The sequence below is a fragment of the Pleurodeles waltl genome, chromosome 6 (genome assembly GCF_031143425.1).
Source record: "Pleurodeles waltl isolate 20211129_DDA chromosome 6, aPleWal1.hap1.20221129, whole genome shotgun sequence".
Classification (NCBI taxonomy): Eukaryota; Metazoa; Chordata; class Amphibia; order Caudata; family Salamandridae; genus Pleurodeles; species Pleurodeles waltl.
In genome coordinates this window covers 1,062,056,447-1,062,078,607 of record NC_090445.1, presented here as the reverse complement: position 1 = coordinate 1,062,078,607, position 22,161 = coordinate 1,062,056,447, and the positions used below count along the sequence as shown (strand labels likewise).

The 22,161-nt window shown below is 48.1% G+C and overlaps 1 protein-coding gene across 2 annotated transcripts in view; it reads right to left on the bottom strand.

Annotated features, from left to right (window-relative positions):
* HP1BP3 (heterochromatin protein 1 binding protein 3) overlaps positions 1 to 22,161 on the bottom strand; it is a 707,156-nt gene that overhangs the window by 167,999 nt on the left and 516,996 nt on the right. The gene's annotated exons all lie outside the window — the stretch shown is intronic.

Sequence of the window (22,161 nt, the reverse complement as noted above, 5' to 3'; positions counted from 1 at the left end):
TGGACAACAAACCATCAACGTTAGGGCAAATGTAACCTTTTAACACCATTATGTATGGAAGTCGGTTGCTATATACAGTTAATCACAAAGTTTACCCTCCACATGAAAGCTTTTGTACTGATTTTAAAAACTATACATAAATGTTTAACATTTTGTGTAATTCGAAGAAGGAAGGTTATTGTTGGATGGTATGAACAAGTGAGGTGTTCCTACACAACCTGCAAAATATTACAAAGACCCCCCAACATCATAAGTATGTTTTAAACCTCTTAAACAACACCCTCTCATTCCATCTCACCCATTCAAAGTCATAAGTAAAATTTCTAATACAGACAGCCAGGATCCATTACATACTCAAGAATACACCATTACAGGATTCAGCACCACAGAAGGGAGGGAGTGGAGCGAAACAATCTTATGATGGACTAGGCCCAGAGATTGCAACAGGAAGATATGGCAACAATGCAACGTCATAGTAACATATGTTTACTGGGTCACTGCCCTCAAGATGTCCAATGGATAAACCCATTTTAAAATACAAAATCAACAATTTGGAAAGTATCCAGCAGGGACTTTCTAGAAATTCACTGAAAACACCATTTTGTTCATGAGCTTCTTCAATCACGCCACCATCTTTGGAAAAAAACTCTTCTGGGGTATGCAGCAAAACTATGACAAATTTTGGCATTAATCACAGTGATCCTACCAAAAGTAGGATTTGTTCCAAGCATTATTCACCAGCAAGATGTGCTTTTGTAATATTTTGTATACCCCATCTAGAGTTCAGCTGTCTGCTTTGTAATTGGCCTGGGCTTCAGCTCTAGGAATGAAAAAACGGAAACTGAAAAAACTGTGTTGCTCTCTTTGGACACAAAAAAATAAAAAGTCGCAATCCAGCACCGAGGACGAGGAGGAGGCCACAGACACTCAAGATTCCCATCCTGAACTCCACAGAACTTTCCCTCGGACCTTGTGCGAGACTCAGGCCTGTGTGACTCTTCGCACTATCCTGCCTATGCTACTGAAGCACTCTTTTCTTTGCCAAAAATAAATATGTTGATACGTAAGACAGTACACTCATAAGGCTTCACAATGAATTTCGAAAAAATTACTGAACATCAAGGTAGCGTGGAAGAATGCAAACACAGAAAATCAGAATTAAAAGTTCTCATATGTAGCTATACAGTGGTAAAGTTATCTACTGGTGATTCTACTATTCCTACAATGAAGGCTTGCTCTTATTCCAGATCTGTGGAAAAAAAATAAAAAATCCAATAGTGGTTCAAACGAAAACTACTTGACAAAAGCAGTATAACCAAAGAGTGCCCATGGACAGGGGAAAATGGAGTGACCCTAAGAATCATTTTATTCTCCCCCTGTATCCAGCCTCTGACCACTTTCCAGTTAGGGTACAGAGTCCAAAGCAAGCATGAGGCAATCGGTAAAGCAAATCCTTTTTCCATGTGCAGAAACCGATCGTGCAATTTGTGCATGGTAGCCCTCATAACCATGTTGTATCTAACAGGAACATTCCGGGGGAATGGAATGGAAGTCACCTTGCCTCTTGTGGAATGAGAAGAGACTGACAATGGAATGCAGGCCCCACTGAAATAGCAGTTTTGGAGAGATCCTTGCCTGCATCCATGTTGCTATGACTTGTGCATGCAGGTACATGAAAACGTGTCCTGCAGGATAAGAGAACACCTTAAATTCCCTCGTTGGAGATTTGGAGAAATTTGATGGAGACAATATTCTGAATTAGTCCCTCATGTTTGTTTGAATTCTTTAGATCTAAGATACACTGGAATTCTGGTTTGGGATCTTTCTTAATAAGGGAATAACATGAGTATAACTCTTTATTTCATGGATTTCAATACTCTCACCACTGGATGCTTGACAGTGAAAGCATGATGCCCTACGGTAATTAACTTGTGTCCCCGACATGCACAGTTATCTGATTAATAATTATTTCTGCAGATGTTACAGTGACATTATCAATGGTGTTATCAAAGATGTCATGAGTGCTGTAATTTGTAAGGAAATTAGCAGTGCATGGCGAGGGCACGAGTTACACTTACCAAGGACGTGAGTTGCAGTTTCTTGACATAATTAACTAGGACGCTGAATTTCTCTGGTTTCGTGCAAGTAAATTCAGAACATAACTATAATGTCCATGTGACCTTTGCTTTTTTCAGTGAAATTCTATGTTTTGTTTTAACGTAAAGTCATTTTAATTACTATACGTTAATCCAACCACCGCTGGCCATGGACTTTGGCCATGTGCAGTGGACATTGACTGAAGGGGCGTGGCCTGTAGCCAGACTCTGCAGCCAAGCCTGTCTAACCACCCAACCCTGTGCAGCAGCAGTAGCTGGCCACAGGGTCTGGCCTGTGGCCAGGCCCCGCTGCCAAGCCCCTGTACCGCGCAGGAGAGGGGCTGGCCGCAGGGCCTGGCCACCCCTATAACCAACCAACCCCACATTACCCATAGCCTTCAGACTTGCGTGGCAGGGGCCAACTCACTGTAACCACCCAGAGAGTTTTTCTAAACTTTAATAAATTAGATTACTATATTTTAGGACAAATTGAAAAGAAAAATGTAAAGAGTGAGTTCACCTTTCGGCATGTACCTTAAATAGTCGAGTTGAAAAGAAAATGAAACAGGGAAATGACAAGTGACACACCTAGACTTGAACCCTCAACCTTCAGTGTGTATGTCTAACACCTAAACCACTAGGCCACAGGTGACACCCTACCATGCAGTGCCGAGACATAACTGACATTCTAACAAAAGATTTTTATGGGATAAAAATGTTAATGTTCCATCAATAGGAGAGCGTAATATTTTTAAAAACTACTAAATAAACAGATACACTACCACGAGATACCAGGGGTTGAACCTTCAACCTACTAAGTGACAGTCCAAGAGCTTTACCAGTATGCCAGATGTAACTGTTGTGCTGTGTACTAAAACATAACTATAGCATGCGGCCCAAACATCTTGCTAGTGGGACACTTTGAACCCATTGTAATACCAATCTCTCTGTTCCATCTCATTATGGAATGGAAGAGAAAGAGAGAGAGATAGATAAAGACAAAGTGAGAGATTGACAGAGAAGGAGACGAATTAAAAAAAGACAGAGAGAAATTGCAGTTTTTTAGGCTTTGATAAATGATATGGGTAGAATGAGATATTTTAGAACATATTAAAAAGAAAATTATATTTGTCATTTAAAACACGTAAGACCACCTTTCAGTATGAACCGTAAACCTTTAAAATGTAAAAGAAATTAAAGAAGTAAAATTACCAGGAACACACCTGAAGTAGAATCCTCAAGTTTCAGTGTGAGAGTCTGACCTTAACCTTTAGGCCATAGGTGACTCCTTACTGTGATGCGCACCAGACATACCTATGACAGTCAACCCACACATGTGACTAGAAAGAGACGTGAATGTTCCATCACTGGGAAGGTTTAACTACCAAAACACAAGTAAATAAACAAACACTGCCAAGCGATACTAAGATTTGAACCTTCAGCCTACTAAGTGACAGCACAAGACCTTGACCATTAGGCCAGAAGTGGCTCTGTTCTCTGTGCATCCAAACTTAACTATGACATTGGCATCTAACATTTTGCTAGTCTGACTCTTTGAAGTCACTGTAAGGAGAGACTATTGCAAGAACAGTCTCTCTCTCTTCCATTCCATTATAGGAGGAAAGCAAGAGAGAGAGCGAGTGACAGGACAAAGTGAGGAGCCTGAAGGCAGGCCCCTGCGGACTTAGCTGGCTCCCCATGACTTGCAGGAGTGGGCATTGCTCCATCAAACAGAAAACTGCTTTAAATAGCTCCATGCTTGTGGTTCCAATGTTTTCATCTACTTTGCTGAAAGCATATTTGTGTGCAGAGAAGCAAATGAAAATTCTGATTTCTGCAAGTCGGACTTTCTGCAAGCAGGAGTTCTTTGACAGCTCCCGCTTGCAGAAAGGGGAATTATGGTTGCTTTTCCTTGGCAGGATCTGTTGAAGCCGCCAACCAAGTAAAAGTAAACAGCTATGTCCCGGGAATGGGCACCCTGGACATAGCAGTAGCCGGCCCTCGGGCGTGGCGGTCCCCAGATACATATATGGCTTCACGAGGGGGGTCACGCAGCTCTCCTTCCACGCTGCATTTCCCTCAGGGAGATGGTCGACCACAATGGACCACCTTCATTCTTTTATTTTAGTCCCAGGGAAATGGTGGTCCCTGAGGCATGCAATTGAAACTTTGCTCAGGGAGGTGATGGTCCCCGGTGTTACGGAGATGCTCCCTCTCCCCTGCATTAAATTAAATATTTTCTCCAGGGAGGTGGCGGCCCTATGGCCTCCCCCACATTAAATCATTGTTTTGCCCCAGGGGGTAGCGTTCTCCCAGGGGTGGAGGGGGCTGCGCGTCTCCCCTGCATTTTTCTTTGGCCTTGCCCCAGGGAGGTGGTGGTCCAAGGGGCTAATAGAAGCCCTAGGAGGGAGGCACCAGGCACTCCCCCCCCACCAATTTTAAAGCCCCCAAAGCCCCCAGGACCTGTCCCACCTGGGGGCAAATAAAAAATAAAAAAAAAAAAGAAAGTTGGGAGGCCGCTCATTTTTTCCCCCCTAAATGTCAGGAAAAATCTGCGGATCCGGATATCTGAATACATGCTTTTTAGCCCTGGCAGGGTCCTTAAGGGACCACTAGATCAAGGCTAGAGGCTCAGGATGACCCTACCCTGGCCCCCGTTTTTGTCACTTTTTTTCTGGGACTCGGCCGAAGCAGAGTCCGAAGATGGCTGCCAACACTTCCTTGTTGAAATGCTGGCAGCCAATCAGATATCAGCAAGGGGCCAGCTGGATCCATGGAGCATTCACATGCCCAGATATCAGACGGATTACACCAAATCACAAAAGCGTGCTTTCTGGATCAAGGGCTAGCTTTCTGCCACATTTGATGTAATTCCGTCCAGCAGTTCAGGCTGTACTCGTATTCAAATATTTGAAAAATCCCACTGACATAGAATGTGGAAAAAGTGTTATGGTACCTTTCCGTTTTCTCGGCCCCCACTTGACAGATCACCCCAAAACTTTCAACACTGCAGCTGAAACGACTAAGGTATAAGTTTTGAAAATTTTGTGAAAATTCGTCAAGCTGCACCAAAATTATTGGAAAAATAAAAAAAAACACTGTCTATGGAAAAAATGGCCCTAACTAGAAGTACCTGCTGGCAACCGACAGTAGGTTATATGGAAAATATTACTCACCCAGTAGACATCTGTTTGTGCCATGTTGTGCTTCAGATTCACATGCTTTGCATAAGTCCGCCATCTAGTGTTGGGCTCAGAGTGTTCTAAGTTGTTTTTCTTCGAAGAAGCTTTTTCGAGTCACAAGATCGAGTGACTCCTCCTCTTAGAGCGCATGGGCATTGAGTCCTTTGTTAGATTGTTTTCCCGCAGGAGGGTGATTTAAAGAGTGTAGACATGTATATGTACACAAAAATAAATATATGGAAAATGTCACTTACCCAGTGTACATCTGTTCGTGGCATGCAGTGCTGCAGATTCACATGCTATGCATATCCTTCCGACATCTAGTGTTGGGCTCAGAGTGTTACAAGTTGTTTTTCTTCGAAGAAGTCTTTTAGGAGTCACAGGATTGAGAGACTCCTCCTCTCGGTCATACTGTGCATGGGCATCGACTCCATTGTTATATTGTTTTCCAGCAAGAGGGTGTAGTAATCGCCATCGAGATCCGCCTCCCCCCCCCCACCCCCCGCAATAACTATTTCGAATTCACCAACACCACCTTGGGAATCCACTCTTTCTCCACATTTCTCTGCTCCACCTCCTCAAGACACCTCTTCCTCCTCAACCAGTGATTCCAGCAGTACGTCTGCTGCCAAAACAGTAAGTCACCCCTTTTCGGCCACCAGTTTGGTGTCCCATCTACACTAAGGAAACCTAGATCTCGCGCCAGTCACACCCAACCTTGTGGCTACAGATTTAGGTCAAGATCCCACCTTTCTCATTGTCATCACAGATGTTCACACTTTAGATATAGAAAATATTCTTTGTCTTGACAGTCACAATCTGGTCATTCCACATCATCTTCAGGATTGTACTTGCCTACTTTAATGGATTCTCCTCCACTGAGAATATCTCCTGTAAATGATATTAACACCTTCCTAGAGGTACTTATCAGGGGTGCTAACAAACTGAATACGGCTTCACCGACCTTTACCAAATCCATGAGACATTTCATGAAATAAATGCAACTAGACCGCTTCTAGTTTTGGTTCCAGGCCGCTTAGAACCAGTGATGGAACTTTTTCTGACTCCGGATGCTGTAAAGACTGCTCCATTATGACAACAGCAGAAATACGATCACTGGATCAAGATTGCTCAGAGGCAATACCAGATTATCATTTCAGCTGCTCGTAAACTCCATGCCACAGCTCCATCTTCTACAGTGCCTTCTGACAAAGAAAGGAAGATTTTGGATACAGTGAGCAGAAATCTCTGCGGAACCTCTGCAGTTTCTATGAAAGCTCCTAGTTCAACTACTCTCCTAAGGCACGATAATAGGTCTCTTTGGGACTACATTTAAAAGATCACAGATGATCTTCCCTAAGACAGGTGTCAGGATTTCCAAGAGATCGTTAATGAATGTATGATGGTGTCAAATTAAGTTATCAGAGCTACAGCCGATTCTTCCAGACAAGAACCGCATGGTTATTGTCATGGCATGTTCGGCATTCGTCTTGGCTGAGACTTACAAGCTTGAAAGCTGAAGCCCAGCACCAGATTCTGAACCTGCCTTTTCCAAGGTAACTGTCGGAAAGTGTTATTTTTGGCATGGTTACCCCCCCTCCCACAAACATACGTTTTGCCTTATATTGATGCTGACTTGACTAAGAGTGTGCTGGGATCTTGCTAACCAGGCCCCAGCACCAGTGTTCTTTCCCTAAAAGTGTACCATGGTTCCCACAATTGGCACACCCCTGGCATCCAGTTACGTCCCTTGTAAAAGGCACACATGGTACCAAGGGCCCTGTGGCCAGGGAAGGTCTCCATGAGCTGTAGCGTGTATTATGCCATCCTGGAGGACAACTCACCAAGCACATGCACACTGCAGCTTGTGTGTGTTGGTGAGGAGAAAAAGACAAAGTCGACATGGCACCCCTCTCAGTGTGCCAAGCCCACCAACCACTGCCTGTGGCATAGGTAAGTCACCCCTCTAGCAGGCCTTATAGCCCTAAGGCAGGGTGCACTATACCACAGGCAAGAGCATAGTTGCATGAGCAATATGCCCCTTCAGTGTCTAAGTCTATTATGGGCTGGCAGTTTGTCATTATGAACTCCACAGCTCTATAATGGCTTCACTGAAGTCTGGGAAGTTTGGTATCAAACTTCTCAGCACAATAAACCCACACTGATGCCAGTGATGGATGTATTACAAAATTCACCCAGAGGGCATCTTAGAGATGCCCCTTATTTTAGTCAAATTTCTAGTTAGGCCAGACTGGTCTGTGCCAGCCTGCCACTTCCAGACGAGTTACTGACCACATGGGATGAGAGCCTTTGTGCTCTCTGTGGCCAGAAACAAAGCCTGCACTAGGTGAAGATGCGTCACACCTCTTCCCTGCATGAACTGTAACCATGAACTGTAACACCTAGCGTTGAGCCTGAAAGGATCAGGCCTCTTGTTACAGTGCCCTAGGGCACTCCGGCTAGTGAAGATGCCCGCCCCTGGACAAAGCCTCACTTTTGGTGGCAAGTCCGGCAGGAAAGTTAGGGAAAACAAGGAGGAGTGACCACTTCAGCTGGGACCGCCCTTAAGGTGTCAAGAGATGAAGTGAGCCCCCTCCTTGCAACATCCTCCATCTTGGTGTGGAGGACAGGGACCAATAGGGTTAGGTCTGTGTCAACTTCCCCAAAAGGAGTGGAAACCGGAAGAGTGTAGTCATCCTCAGGGATAGGTGCCATTGGCTACTGCCCTCTGACCCCTGTAAACCCCTAAATCCAGGATTTAAGGGCTCCCCTGAACCTAGTTAGTCAGATTCCTGGCAACCTCAAGAAGAAAGAAGGTCTGCTAAGCAGACCTCAGGCAGAGAAGACACCAACTGACTTGGACACAGCCCTACAGACCTGTCTCCAGCTTCTGAAGCCCTGCTACAAAAAGGTGACGCATCCTGCGGGACCGGCAACCTCTTAAAATCCTCAAGACTGCCTGCACACCAGAGGACCAATATATCCCGTGGACAGAGGCCCTGTCCATAAAGAAACTTCAAGAAAGGACTCCAGAACCGCAAGTCCTGCCAACTCTTCACCCAATGCCCACATCCTGTGTCCAGGTGGCCCAACCGACTAGAGCTGGTTCCCCAGTCGATTCTGACCATGTGTCCACCCCTAGGTTGACCCCTCTCATTCAACACAACAACACCTGCAGCCTAAATCCGGAGGAACCCGTGACCGCGAGAGAACCGGACGCAGATACCTGACTCCCTAAGGTGTCCCTACACCCGCAGATCCCTGGCCTTGGGTAATCTGACCACCGGTCCAGCAGACAGCCCTCCTCCTTGTCCAGCCTGTGGTTTTTCAGAACCAACCTCCTGGAGCTAGCCTATAGCATCTTTGTGACCTCCTGAGTCCCCCTACTAGAAAGCATTGGGAGCCCGACACTGTTTGCACCTTGCTGCCCCTGCGCCAATGAAGGTGTGTGTTTGGTGCTGAACTGTGGTCCCCACGGTGCATATTGTCTGGGACTCTTGAGACAGGACTCTAGATCTGGTGCCCCTTTGCTTGTTCAGATAGTACATGGTGGTGGTATTGTCTGTCTGTACCAGCAAGTTGTCGGTGATGATTGAGGGGAGAAAGGCCTTGAGAGCTAGGTGCACCGCATGTAGCTCGAGGAGACTGATGTGGTATAATGATTCCTTGGGAGACCATCGACCTTATATTTGCAGATGATCCATATGAGCTCCCCATTCGAGGAGAGAGGCATCTGTCACAATAGTCTGTGCTGGAGAATGTGGACGGAAAGGCATCCCCTTTAGGAGATTGGCTGGAGAATACCACCAAGTTAGAGATCTGATTGCATGGGCGGACAGACAAATTCGGTCTTCCCAGTTCCCCGACAGTTGATTCTATTGGTCCTCCAGGCATTCCTGAAGCGGTCGCATGTGGAGGCGAGCGCTGGGTGTCAGAAAGATGCAGGAGGCCGTGGAGCCGAGAAGTGAGGAGACTGTGCGCACTGTTGGGTGATGCATTGATCGGACAGCCTGACACTTCCGGAGAATGGATAAGCGTTGTTCCTCCGAAGGACACACTTTTGCGTGCAGTGTGTCTGTGGTAGCTCCTAAGTAGTGTAACTTCTGGACAGGAACTGTCGTTGACTTGTGAAAGTTGACATGAAGGCCTAGCCGATACAGGAGATCGCAGGTCATCTGGAAATGCAGTTTGGCTTCTGCACAGGTGGATGCTTTGATTAGCCAGTCGTCCAGATATGGGTATATCAAAATCCAATTTTTTCTGAGATGTGCTGCCACCTCCGCCATGCATTTGGAAAAGGTTCTGGGTGCTGACCTGAGACCGAATGGTAGGACAGTGTATTGGAAGTGATCTTGACCAACAACAAACCTCAGGAACTTACGATGCTTCTTCGCAATAGGGATGTGAAAATACTCATCGTGTAGATCCACTGAGCAAAGCCAGTCCCCTTGCTGAATCGGAGGATATATCTGGTGTAAGGATAGCATCCTGAACTTTTCCTTTCGGACCCATTTGTTGGCAATTTTGAGGTCTAGAATGGGTCTGAACTCTCTCCTGTCCTTCTTTGGGATGAGAAAGTATTTGGAGTAAATGCCCTTCCCCCGCTGGTTGAGGTGAACTGATTCCACTGCTTTCTTCTCGAGGAGGATGGAAACTTCCGCCTTTAAAAGGTCGAGGTGCGCAGTGGAGGGTTTCGGCCGAATGTTTGGAGGCGGGGTGGAAAACCTGAGACAATATCCATTCTGTACAATGTTTAAGACCCAAGTGTCTGTTGTAATTCTTTGCCACTCTACCAGGCAATTGGTGATGCTTCCCCCCACCGGAGTGGTTAATGAAGTTGGGGAGAGGAAATTCTCAGGGTTTTGGAGCTGCAGGTTGTCGGGAACCCTGACTGGACTGATGGGTCGATTGTGCTCTGTGCTTTACGCTGAGGCTGATAAGATCTTGTAGGGCCCATTGAGGGGTGTAGCGGCGTTGGAAAGGTCGGAAGGGCCTTCATTGTTCCTTAGACTTGTCAAGACCCACTGCTTTTAATGTGTCCACCTCAATCTTCATCCTTGCCATTTCATCCTCTGCAAGGAAGACGAATAGAGTGGAGCCTGAAAATGGCAGATTTATAATGCGTTGCCGAGCGTCTGGCTTCAGTGAAGTAAGCCGCAGCCATGAATGTCTCCTTAGTGCCACCCCATGGCAATATATATGCGCTGAGAGTAAAGACGAATCCGCCGCTGCACTGATGATCTGATTCGAGACCATAGCACCCTCCTTGGCTATCTCTAAGAAATCCTCCCTATGATCTCTCGGGAGATTCTCTGCAAACTGTAATATGGAATCCCATAAGGACCTATCGTATCTGCCCAAAAGGGCTGTTGCGCTTGCAGTTTTCATGGAGGATGCGGCCGAACTGCAGACTTTATGGCCTGTTGAATCTAGTTGTTTACTCTCTTTATCCGGGGGAGAGGTGGAAGACGAAGAGGTAGAGTGAGCTTTGCGAGCAGCCAAGATAACCACTGAATCAGGTGGAGGGTTGGAACGCAAAAACACAGGATCTTGTTCAGGAGGATGATACTTTTTTTGCAGTCTAGAGGGTGCAGGTCTTGTTGTAGCCGGCGTGAGGAAGACTTCCATAGCAGGCTCTAAAAGGCCAGGTACCAAAGGTAGCAAAGGTCTGGCGGCTATACGCTGTTGGAGAGTCTCAAATATGACCGACATAGATGGTGTAGGGGCGACCATCAGAATGTTACGTTTTGACGCACCTCGGACCAGCACTTCATGAAAGGTGCTAATATCAACCGGCGAGGACCGAGGTGGGGGTGAATCCGATAAAGTAGGAGAGTAGTCTTTTGGTAGAAGACAAAGAATCTCTCACACGCCCCCTCGAGCTTGATCTACGTCTAGATCTGTGGTGAGATCTTGAGCGTGATGGCCATGTTGTGAACGGTGGCGCGATGTAGAGCGTGGTTTTGCTGGGACACTGATAGGCAGTTGAGGCACTGGAAGTGGTGCAGGTGCCAGTAAAACCTGATCCGTAGGTCGCAGTGTCTGTGACTGAGGAGAAGTTGGTGGTAAATCTGGTGGAGGAGAGGCATGAGGAGATGCGCAAGTAGAAGGCGACGAGGGAAGCAGCACTACCGAAGTAGAATGCTCAGAGGAAGAATAAATTCTTCTCCGTTTGAGTCTCCTCGACATCGATCGGCTCCTCGACGTCGATCTTCCTCGAGGTCCCGCACAACGTCGACGACGAGACGTAGACGTCGAAACATGACGTCTGTTTTCTTCTCGACGTTGATTCCAACAACGTCTATCTGCTCCTCGACGTCGTGGAGTCTTCGATGTCGTGCGGTGCCTTGAGGTCAAACAGCGATGCTTATACAACGTCGAGCCAGACTTCGACGGCGAGCATGTCGGCGCCGTACCTTCTCTCGACGTCGATCTTCTCGACGTCGACCGGGACCAAAAGCGTTTTCTAACTGAAGAACGCCTCTCAGACCTTCCACGTCCACTGGAGGCTAAGGTATGAGCTCTGGTGGAAGGCTGACCTTCCCCTCGCTCAGAAGTCCCACTGGTTTCCTGGCGTCCTCTCTCTGCTCTCCCTTGAAGGCGAATCTTCTCTCTGTCACGCAGTGTGCGCCTAGAAAATGTCTTGCAGATGTTACAGGAGGCAGGTATGTGTGAAGACGGCAGACAAATGATGCAGACCTCGTGAGGGTCTGTTTTGGCCTTTTTTCTGCCACATTTTGGACATTTGTCGAATAAGGAAGGCATTTTTGTGTAAAAATGCCTCAATTCTTGTCAGAAAAATTCAAAATCCAAGAGAGAAAGTCAAAAGACGTAGAGTAAAGTTGTTTTTTCTCAAAGTTTTTCTCTATTTTTGAAGAAAGGAGCCGGAAAAAAGAACTGAGGTAACTGCCTCTCTCCAGGCATGATGGAATACTGGAGGACTGGCTGCTCTTAAAGGCATAGTCTCCTTTTTCTTTATTACTAACGGCAGACTATGGGCTACACTGCTCTGCAATCCTCCATAGGAGTTTTTTTTAATATAAGAAAGGTTTGTGAACTAATTTTTCGGGAAAAATATTCATTTGTTCAGGCATTTAAATGCATTTATCTCAAAAACAAACTGGATGAATACGTTTGAACACTGTAGCCTTTCCTATAGGTTTAATAGGAACATTCTTAAGTGACTTGGCAGGCCTTTCTGAAGTAAGGCGAACATGGACACTTAAAAAGTTATATTGGAAAAAGTGCTCCGGGGTCCTCGCAGGCCGGAGGGGAATATTCAACGCTTATGACTATACATGGAAATCCCCTACGAAGGAAATATTGCGAGTCTGGAGAAGCCGGTGTCTTGTTAAGGCTTTCCACCCACCTCAGAGACAAGCTTATAGGCGAGAAGTGTCCTAGAGATGATGCACTTGATGCCTCTGATGACCCACTCTGAATAGTGACCACCGAACCTTGGTGAGGTAGAGCAGTCTCAGAAGTCTGTTGCAGCCCTGTTGATGACTTCTGAGGGGGGCTGGTGCGTAGTGCAGCTCTTTGTGAGACAGGTGTCACTGGTGAGGTTTGTCTTGACGTCAATAGGTGTTGCACTGTCGTCGATGGAGATCTGCGAGTACCTGGCGTTGAGCAAGGCTTCCCCGACTTCTCAGGTCTCGACGTTGAATGCCTTGACGACGACTGGTGGCCCATTGTAGGGACATGCTTCGACGTTGAGTGTCTTGACATTGAGCAATGGGTCGACGGCGACGAGTGTCTCAATGCCGCATGATGCGGGGACCTCTACGTTGACAGATGGCAGATGTCCTGACGTCGGAGGATGGTGACTCGTCTTTGACAGCCTTTGAGCACTCATGTGCCTGCTTGATGTCGATCAGTGTGTGACCATCGACTGAGATCTATCCCAATGAGGAAGTTGGGTCCTCGATGTCATGTCTCTCGACGTCGCTTGAATCGCCGCTGACGGTGGTGAACTCTTCGACATCTGGTGATGCGATGATGGAAGGGATGAAGTTGACGGTGAACCGACAGGAACTTTCCTACCGGCTGACGTCGATCTTGCTCGCCGTTTCTCAGAAGAATCTTTAGAAATCTTCCTAGGTAGAGAGGAGGATGAAGTCTTCTCTCTTTCATGCAGACCATACAAACAAATCCTTTTTCTCTGTCCTTAAGAGTTCTTTTGGACAGGTTCTTACAATGTCTGCAGGTGACAGGCATTGACTCTGAGGTAAACATACTATGCACACAAAGTGTGGGTCTGACTGGGCCTTCTTCGTCCCACAAAAAGAACATTTCACAAAAAGTGAAGGCATTTTGTGAGAAAAAAGTTGTCACTCTACTCAGGCAATAAGGGGAGCCGTTGAGTAAAGCAGAGAAAAAAAATAGTTTTAGACAATTTTTCTGGCCAAATAACCAGAAAAATTAGAGCTCAATGCCCCCACGATCTTCACAGAAGGAGCTGGAAAAAAGAACTGACCTAACTGTGAACCAATTGTCACCTCACTCTCACCCCTGAGGCATGGTGGGATACTGGAGGTGCTCAGGGTCTTAAAGGCACGGTGCCAGTTTTTTTATTCTGCTGTGTTAACCTGCATGCAGCCTATTGGCTAATAATGCTCTTTTATTTTCAATGTAGTTTTTTCTGTTTTATTATAGATTTCTTATACTTTATATGCCTTATACTTGGATTACATAAAGTTTTGTACCTTTAATTGACGGTTTTATTTAAAAAATAGAAATAAAAAAACCTCAAAAAATAAAGCCTTTTTAGCAGGTTTTCTTAACACAGACTGCATTACTGTTTACACATGTATATATTATATTGTATTGAAATTCTCTACTAGAGTATTATTTCTCATATGTTTCACATATATATGCATGTGTATTTGTATATGCTCCAGGGTCCCTGCACGTGGGCAGGAATACTCAGTGTATATGACTATTGATGAGGATCCCCTGGAAGAGAAACCAGTAAACAGTAATAGCCAGAGAAAAGGTTAGAAAACCGTGCAAACAGCAATAACCAATAGTGACAGTAGAGGGAGCATAAACCATTTACTAAAAAAACATGGAATGTGAACACAGGAACCCCACCTAGGTAAGTGGAATGTGTAAAGGGGAGCTGGGAATACTAAAAAACACAGAGGTAAGTAACACAGCGACCAGGAAAGCAGCTGTAAATCACTGGAATTTACCCAGACCACCCAAAAGGAAAGAAAAGAAGAAATTCAGACAAGACTGCGAGAAACCAGCTGTGAATTCCAGGAGAAGACGTGGAGAGAGGAGACAAAGTCCAAATGTCACAGTGGAGTCCAGGAGGAGTAGCAGCTACTACCCACCCAGCTGTACATTCAGGAGTTGGTCAACTGTGAGGAAGAATAGGTCAGCACTGCAGCCCTAGAGCAGAGAAGAGTTCCTCATGGATGCAGATGTCCCCCGCTGGAGTGAAGATTGCAGACGGGTGTTGGCAAAGGCAAACTTGTGGTTAGTGGAAAAGTGGTGCTGCTGGGGACCAGCAAGGCCCAGTAGGACGCAACTCACGAGGGGGAGTCACAGGGGACCGTCAGCAACATGGAGAGTCCGCAGGAGCAGAGGCAGCACCCACAGGAGTCCCACTAAACAGGGACACAGAAGGAGCCCACGCAGCACTACAGAAGGGATCCCACGCCGCAGGAAAACCACATGGAGGGCTGTGTGTCACAGGAAGGAGTTGTGGGGACTGGAGCTACACGTCTCCTGAAGATCCCTGGGAGGAGATGCAAACAAGCCTTGGCAGCTGCCAGAAACGCAGTGCACAGTGGTACTGTCCTGCGTGGTAAGGCAAGGGCTTTCCTCCACCAAAGTTGGTCAGCTGGCAGAGAGGAACAAGAGAACTATTCCAGACAGTCACCCTTGATGCAGGATCCACGCAGCTCAAGATGAGGGGATATCCACGCAGCCGTGCTTAGCCGCAGCAGGTGCCTGCAGATGCAAATCACTCCAAAGGAGATTCCTTCATCTTGTGCAGGCTGAAGAGTTGCTGTCTTCTGAGGATGCACAGCCAGGGAAATGCTGCAAAGCTGGCAGGAGCCGTGAAAAGAAAGCTGCAGAAGAGTCTTCTTTGTGGATTAAAGTGTTGTCGGTTCCTAGAGGCTCCAGTCGCAGTTCCAGTGACCAGAAGTGGAGGTTGCAGAGGAATCCTGCTGGAATCTTGCAGGCCGAATCTGAGGACCCCACCCAAGAGAGAGACCCTAAATAGCCCTTAAAGGGGGATTAGTTACCTAGTGGGTAAGCACTTATCAGGAGGGGGCTCGGAAGTCACCTGCCAGGCCTGGCCACTCAGATGCTCCCAGATTTCCCAGCCATCCTTGTAAACAAGATGGCAGAACCCAGGAACCCTCTCTGCAGGAACTGAGTACCAACCCTGAGGTGGTGATGGATAGAGGAGTGGTCACTCCTCTTTCCATTGTCCAGTTTCGCACCAGAGCAGGGTCTGGGGGTCCCTGAACCGGTGCGGACTGGTTTATGCACAGAGGACACCAAATGTGCCCTTCAAAGCATAACAGTGGCTTGGGAAGGCTACCTCTCCCAAGCCAGTCACACCTATTTCCAAAGGGAGAGGGTGTTACCTCCCTCTCCCAAAGGACATCCATTTTTTTGCCTTGCTGGGCTTGATAAGCAGCAGGTGGGCAGAAACCTGCCTGAGGGGTGGCAGCAGCTTGGGCTGCCCGGAAAACCCTGTAAGACTGCTACCCTAGCTGCCTGTCCCCTTAACATGGATAAGTAAAAGCAGCACATTCAGGTAAACGGTGTTGAGGCAGAGGCCTACATGGACACAGGTGCCAGTGCCACTATCGTTACTGAAAAGTTTGTGTCACCTGCACAGCACTTACTTGGTCAGAAGTACCAAGTCACTGATGTGAATAACTCCACCCAGTCCCTCTCCTTAGCTGTAGTACACTTTAGCTGGGGTGGAGTTACTAGGCCAAACCAGGTGGCAGTCTGTCCTAACCTAACTGTTAAGTGTCTCCTAGGGAATGACCTGGAGAACTCAGATTAGGCTGAGGTAGAGTTCCTTGCCCATGCAGCCATGCTGGACATCTCCAAACATTTGCACCCTTAAATCTCCAAGCAGACTAAAGAGCAAAGTAGGGAAGGAGTCCTGGAGCCTGGAATAATGGCCCAGGACACTCCTAAAAACACAGGAATGCAGGATACCAAATTACCCCCTGCCCACCCTCCCACTAAGGAACCTACTCCTCTGAGGGAGGACACCACCCCCAGGGTGGAGCTTGTACCATAGGAGACCAAAGCTACCACAGCTGAGCTGTAAGGGGTAAAAAGTACTCCTCTGGAAGGAACCTTAGACAGAAAAGCAAATCTGCCCTGTCTTAGAAAACTTGGAGCAGCCCTCCCAGAAAAACTTTGGTGCAGCAAGCCTACCCCCACACCCCTGACACCACAGGACAGCAAATCTGTCCTTCTGTACAGCTTTTAGGACAGCAGCCCTGCCCTGCTCTGCTCTACCCCAGGTAGGACAGCAACCATATCCTCCCTTAGAGCCTTTAGGACCCTTATTTTGTCCTGCTATAGCCTTGCTAAACAGCACCCCTTTCTAGCTTTTCAACCTTTAGGACATCAACCCTGTCGTAACAGATCCCCAGTCATCTGGCCCTGCTCTATCACTTTTACCACACACAAAAAATAAGGAATCACAGGGTCCACAGTTTAAATGAGGGGGTTGGGGAGGGGGGAGGGTTAAGTTGTAGGAAAGTAGCCTCTTCCTAACTTGGTTACCCCCACCTTTTGCCTGTTTGTCAGTGTGTCTGACTGTGTTCACTGGGATCCTAATAACCGAGACCCCAGTGACTGTGCTCTCTCCTCTAAATTTGGTTGCTGGTCACTTTTAATCCCCATTGGCATATTGGTCCCCCCCATTAAAATCCCTAGTATATGGTACCTAGGTACCCGGGGCACTGGGGTTTCAGGGGATCCCTATGGGCTGCAGAAGTCATTCTGCCACCCATAGGGAGCACAATCAAAGGGTTCTGCAGGCCTGCCATTGCAGCCTGCATGAAATAGGTGCATGCACCCATTTTCACTACAGGTCACTAGAAGCCATCCCAGACGGCAGACTGCAGGTACCTGTGTGAGGGCACCCCTGCACTAGGAGAGGTGCCCTCACAAACCCCAGACTCATTTTCCTGGACTTTGAGAGTGCGGGGACACCATCACTCCCTGTGTTAAGCTACATAATGGTAACTCTGAATCTCTGCATGTTTTGTATCAAACATTTCGGAATCATACCCCAATACTGCTGCAAGTATTGAATGTATGATTCCATGCACTCTGAGGGCTCCTTAGAGGACCCCCAGCATTGCTTCTACCGGCCTTCTAGGATTTACTGGGCAGCCTTTGCTGCTGCCACCCATAAGACAGGTTTCTGCCCTCCTGCTGCTTGACCAGCTCGAGCAGAGGAAGGAAGAACAAAGGATGTGGAAAGGGAGGCAACACCCTCTCCATTTGGAAATAGGTGTTACATGGATTAGGAGGAGTAGCCTCCCAAAGCCACCTGTATGCTTTGCTGCCCTCATTGCATAAACTGGTTTGCACCAGTCCAGAGACCCCGGTCCCCATTCTAGTGTGCAACTGGACAATGGAAAGAGGAGTGACCACTCCCCTGCCCATCACCACCCAAGGGTGGTGCCCAGGGTTCCTCCAGATGGCCACTTGATTCTACCATCTTCAATCCAAGGTGGGCAGAGACCCCTGGGAACATCTGAGTGGCCAGATCAGGCAGGTGACGTCACAGCGCCCTCCTGCTAGGTGACCAATCCCCCTCTCTGGGCCAATTAGGGACTCCCTCTCGGGTGGGTCTTCAGCGTCGATGTGCAAGATTACAGCAGGTCCCCTAGGAATCTTTTACTTCGTATTATGGCCACAGTGACTGCAACTGGACCCTCCAGGAACCGACAATCTGCAAATCCAACAACAATTCTGCTGTGCAACATTGTTTCTCCAGCTCCTTCCAGCAACTGCAACATTTCCCCCTACTGTTCATCCTCTGAGGGCGACGAGTCTTCAGCCTGCACAAGAAGTAACAAGAAATCTCCCTTGGGAGTGAAGGAGTCACTTCCTTGCATCCTCAGGCACCAACTGCAATGGCGACCAGCTGCATGGTTCCTCTCCCCTCAGGAACCGCATGGATCCAGCATCACAGGTCGTGGTCTGTGGTGTTTTCCTTAGTCCTCTCTGCCAGCTGTCCAACTTGGGAGATGGTAAGCCCTTGCCTCTCCTTGCAGGACAGTACCCCTATGCACAGCGACTCTTGCAGCTACCAAGGCTTGTTTGCTCCTCCACAAGAGATCCTGAGGCTCTGTGTTGCCCCAGCCTCCAGCACTCTTCCCTGCAAAGCACAGTCCCCAGCCTGCTGCTCCAGCAACGTGGGACTACTCTTCAGGTGTGCTGAATGGGCCTCACTGAGACTCCTGTGCCTGCTGCCTGTGGGGGTTGCCTCTTCTTGTGGCTTTCCCAGCTGCTGAGGATCACCTTGGACTCCCCTCCTTGATTCGAGTCCCCTGGGCCTTGCTGGTCCTCTTCAGCATAGTAAAACCTTCTTCTCTGTCGCTTGCATTTGCCAAGGCTTGTTGGTGGTTTTCCAGCATCACTATCACGACTGCCAATGTGGGACATCACTTGCATCACTTCTGGAACTCCTCTTCTGCTCCTGTGCTGTACTGCTGACTTTCTTCATCAACCGTCGACCTGGCCCTGCATCCACAAAAGGGTGGGTAGTGGCACTTGCCACAGCTGGACACTCCAACTCGAACTGGACTTTGTACCCTTCTTTTGCAGGCTCTCTTCGGTCAGGAACCACCTTTGGTTTTTTCCCCACTCTTGCCTGGGTCTTCCACAGCCCTTTTCCAAAGTTCTCCTGTGGGTTTGGGGGAAAAAAAACAGGTTCTCTTCTGGTTGGTGGGGGCACCCTGGTACTTACCTTTTGGGGTTCCTAGTTCCTACAGCTCCACTCTACTGATTCCACTTCCTTGGGCTGGGGACTGCCTTTCACATTCCACTTACTCCTAATGTGTACATAATAGTGTGTTTACTACCTTCTAGTGGAGTATTGCCTATATAGTATTTTGGTATTTGTGTTACTATAATAAAGTACCTTTATTTTTGTAACAATCTGTGGTTCTTTCATTCGCATATGTAAAGTGTGACTACAGTGGTACTGAATAAGCTTTGCATGTCTTCTAGATAAGTCTTGGCTGCTCATCCACAGCAACCACTATAGAGCCCTGGCTTCCTAGACACTATTGTATGTACGGCATTAATGAGAAATAGGCCTAAAAAACAATAGAAAACAGTGAAATACAATAGGCAATAATGAATGGCTCGGGGGGAGTGCCAAACCATATACTAAGACAGTGGAATGTGAATGATGGGTCCCCACCCAAGGAAGTGGAATCGGTAGAGGGGAGCTGGAGGAACTAGGGAACCCAACAGGTAAGTACCAGAGTGCCCCCCCAGCGACCAGGAAGAAAGGAGAGAGTTACTGATTTTTTCCCAAACTACCAAAAGGACTGAAAATAAGGAAAATGCATCATCCAGACAGGACCATAAAGAACCAACGTTGGATCCTGAAGAAGGAAGATCTGAAAAAGATGGTGACCAAGTCCAAAAGTTGCAGACGTGTCCAGTGGAGGATGGAGCAACTACCCATCTGTAGGAAAGAGCCACTGTTAGCACGGTTACCCCCCACACACTTTTTGACTGTTGATGCCAACTTTGATTTAAAGTGTGGTGGGATCCTGCAAACCAGGCCCCAGAACCTGTGCTCTTTCCCAAAATCTGTACCTCTGTTTGCACAATTCGCACACACCTGCCACACGGTTAAAGCCCCTTGTAAAATGTTCCCATGTGACCAGGGAAGGTCCCCAAAGGCTGCAGCATGTATTATGCCACTCTAGGGGACCCTTCACCAAGCACATGTACACTGCCCTTGCAGCTTGTGTGTTAGTGGGGAGAAAAAGGCAAAGTTGGCATGGTACCCCTCTCAGGGCACCATGCCCACAAGCCACTCTATGTTGAACAGGTAAGACACCCCTCTTGCAAGCTTTACAGCCCTAAGGCAGGGTGCACTATACCAAAGGTGAGGGCATAGCTGCAATAGCAATATGTCCCTACAGTGTCTAAGTCCATTCTTAAACATTGTAAGTGCAGTGTAGCCATATTGAGCATATGGTGTGGGAGTTTGTAATTATGAACTCCACAGCTCCATAAAGGCTTCACTGAATACTAGGAAGTTTGATATCAAACTCCTCAGCGCAATAACCCCCACTGATGCCAGTGAGGGATTTACTGAAAAATGCACAGAGGGCATCTTAGAGAAGCCCCCTGTATGTTAGCCAAACTGCTAGTGTAGCACAGACCGGTCTAGGACAGCCTGCCACTTTTAGACAAGCTTCTGACCACATGGGGTGAGAGCCTTTGTGCTCTCAGTGGTCAGAAACAAAGCCTGTCCTGGGGGAGGTGCTTCACACCTCCCCCCTGCAGGAACTGTAACACCTGGTGGTGAGCTGCAGAGGTTCAAGCCTCAGGTTACAGTGCCCCAGGGCACTCCAGCTAGAGGAGTTGCCTGCCCCCGGACAAAGCCCCACTTTTGGTGGCAAGTCTGGCAGGAAAATAAGGGAAAAAAGGGAGGCGTGACCACCCTCCTAAGGTGTCCAGAGCTGAGTTGGCCCCCTTCCTGCAAAATCCTCCATCTTGGCTTGGAGAACAGGGACCAATAGGATTAGGTTAGTGTCCTCCTCCCCAGAGGGAGAGGGCACAAGGAGGGTGCAGCTGCCCTCATGGTCAGTAGCTATCGGCTACTGCCCTCTGACCCCTAAAACGCCTCTAAATCTAGGATTTAAGGGCCTCCCTGAACCCAGCTCACCAGATTCCTGGCGACCTCACAAGAAGGCTGCATAGATGAAACCCCCAGCAGAGAAAAAGGAAAACAACTGACGACTACCGGCCTGTCTCCTGCTCCAAAGAACATGCAAAAGACCAGCAACACATCCAGCAGGACCAGCGACCTCTGCCAAGCTCCAGAGGACTGCCCTGCACCCGAAAGGACCAAGAACTCCTGTGGACAGTGGCCCTGTCCAAGAAGAAACAACAACCAAGGACTCCCACCTCACTCCGAAAGCGTCAGTCCTAACCACTGTGCGCCAGATGCCCACAGCCCATGTTCAGGTGGCCCGAACCGCTAGAGAGGATCCCCAGGCAGTTCTGAGCAAGTGCCCACCCTTGATCGACCTCTCCAATCCTCCACGAGGATGCCTGCAGAGGGAATCCTTTGGACTCCCCCCTGACCACGAAGCTACGGATGAAGATATCAGACGCCTAAAGACACTTCACCTGCAGCCCCCAGACTTTGGAGAACCTGACTTCCGGAGCACCAGCGTTCAGCAGGCCGCCCTCTTCCATTTCCAGCCTGTGGTTTGCCCGAGAAGACCCCCCCCATGGACCTCGCCTGAAGCCTCAGTGACCCTAGGGTCTCCTCACAGAGAATCATTGGAGACCAGACATCTTGTTTGCACCCTGCGTCCGGGTGTATGGTTGGTGCCTACTTGTGGTCCCCCCAGTGCACCTCTAACTCACCCCAAGTCCCCCCCCAACCTCACCGCCCTGTCTGCCCTCTGAAGTCGCGAGTACTAACCTGCCTGCAGATCAGAAAACGAGTGCCCCCAGTCTCCATAGGAGCCCATGTTAATTTTGCCTACACTTTGACCTCTGCACTTGGCCGGCCTAGTGTTGCTAGTGGTGGGTGTTTGGGGATAACTTGAACCCCAACCCTGTGGACTTCCTAATCCTAGGAGTCTGGAACTGTAAGTGTTGTACTTACCTGTAAAACA